Source organism: Palaemon carinicauda, chromosome 39 (genome assembly GCF_036898095.1).
Source record: "Palaemon carinicauda isolate YSFRI2023 chromosome 39, ASM3689809v2, whole genome shotgun sequence".
Taxonomy (NCBI): Eukaryota; Metazoa; Arthropoda; class Malacostraca; order Decapoda; family Palaemonidae; genus Palaemon; species Palaemon carinicauda.
The window spans coordinates 46,744,984-46,747,483 of record NC_090763.1 but is presented as its reverse complement, the minus strand read 5'-3'; positions in this window follow the sequence as shown (position 1 = coordinate 46,747,483).

Here is a 2,500-nt window from a genome sequence, read left to right as displayed (position 1 = left end):
CGTGATTCAAGTATATCAAGGTTGTTTATATAGTCAATATTATAAATGCAGGATTGCATATAGTGTTGTGTGTGAAATTATAAAGGTTTTAATTTCAAACCAAAGACTAATTTGACAAGCAACCTAAAAAAAAAAAAAAAAAAAAAAAAAAAAAAAAAAAAAAAAAAAAAAAAAAACAGGCCGACGAGCAAACAAAATGTTCTTGCCCTTCTGTTTAATTAAATATATTCGTAATTTTTGTTACGTGTTTTTTTGCAATTTTACCAAGTAATAATGAAACATTTCAGTTAACGTTCTATTTAGAGCGTCTTTTTCACTGTAGCCTAGTTTTAAAACTGAGCATCTATTACACTTTATTAAGGATTTTATATGCGAAAAAAGAATTGCGATTCTGCTTAAAATCAAGGGTTTATTTCACCTGAAGTCAATTAATTTACCTATTGTATGGTACAAAAATTGATTTATTATTCACATATACTTTCTCTTATTTCTACAGCTTCCCAAATTATGTTCAATTTAAAAGTATCATAAGAGGTATAGAGATATGGAGGAAAAGTAAAGAAAATGGATGGAGGAAAAGTAAAGAAAATGGATGGAGGAAAAGTAAAGAAAATGAATTTTGTACATCCTCGAGTCTAAAAGCAGTCAAGGGTAAACTTTGATATTTCTATAAAAGAAGGAAAGAAGCTATCAGAAATGTACACATCTTCACTTAAACAAAGGAAAATTATCTCTCTCTCTCTCTCTCTCTCTCTCTCTCTCTCTCTCTCTCTCTCTCTCTCTCTCTCTCTCTCTTCGGAATGAAAATGAACGAGTAGCCCTTAATAATGAAATGAAGGTGAAACGAGAAACCTCACCAAATGTGCCTCGCCCCAAGAGAGTCATGCTCGTCCAACTAATGGACTTGTTGATTAAAATCTATTACGCATAAACAAATAACACACGGAGTTCTTCATTATGTAACGAAGTCTCTCCAATTAAAGTGATGAATCAAAAGACACGTTTTATAGATTGTTGACTTAGAATTACAGCATATTGTTTGTGAAATATTTAATTTTGATTTTTTATCACTTATATTGTTTATTTATTTCCTTATTTCCTTTCCTCACTGGGCTATTTTTCCACTGTTGGAGCCCTTGGGCTTGTAGCTACTTGCTTTTTTAACTTGGTTTGTAGCTTAGCTAGTAATAATAATAATAATAATAATAATAATAATAATAATAATAATAATAATAATAATAATAATAATAATAATAATAATAATAATAATAATTATAATAATAATAATAATTATGCATGGAAAAATTCCTTTCTTCTTCGTATTCGAATTAATTGAGAATTCAGAAACTAGGGTTATTATTATTATTATTATTATTATTATTATTATTATTATTATTATTATTATTATTATTATTTGCTAAGTTGCAACCCTGGTTGGAACAGCAGCATACTATAAGCCCAAGGGCTGCGACAGGGAAAATAGCTCAGTGATGAAAGGAAATAGGAAAACAAATAGAATGGCATGCCCAAGTAGAAGAAGTAGAAGTAGTAGAAGTAGTAGCAGTAGAAGATCATATTACAGAGGCTACGGCACTACCCAAGACTAGAGAACAACGGTTTGATTTCAGAGTGTCCTTATAGAAGCAATGCTTCCACCTGCATTGAAAAGAGAGTTGGAATATTTTCTTTCCATCAAAATAATACCGATCAGTGTCCTAAGTTTAAGGACTAGACTTGCATATTGCTTCATGGGGATGCAAACAGAATTGCATAAAAGCCCAAAATCAAACCATTGTTCTCTAGTCTTGGGTAGTGCCATAGCCTCTGTACCATGGTCTTCCACTGTCTTGGGTTAGAGTTCTCTTGCTTGAGGGTACACTCGGGCACACTTCTATCTAGTTTCTCTTCCTCTTGTTTTGTTAAAGTTTTTATAGGAAATATTTATTTTAATGTTGTTACTATACTTAAAATATTGTCTTTTTCTTTATTTCCTTTCCTCACTGGGCTATTTTCCCTGTTGGGGCCCCTGGGCCTATAGCATCCTGCTTTTCCAACTAGGGTTGTAGCTTAGCATTTAATAATAATACTAATAATATCCCGATTCATCTCAATTACTTACTCAGACAAGCTGCTGTCTGAATATTTCGTATTGTCTACATATTCTAAGTTATTATTATTTCTATTATGGTTGACGTAGGATACACCAAAACAGAATGTTCTAATTTTACAAAAATGTGAGATATAGCAAAGAATGAAGTGATAGAAAAATTAAGTTAAATAATATATAAAGCTAAACGAATGAAAGAGAAGAAAGAGATGTACATATGCAAGTGTATACATTTATTTCAATTAGTCTGTGACGAGCCGAGAGAGGGTTGTGAACTCAAAGGCAGGATGCAATCAACTGAGTTATATTGTTATAGAACACACTCCTTTATATACAAAACCTCAAGGCAACAGTACATAACAAGTTAACAAGACAGACAATGTTACAGAGGAA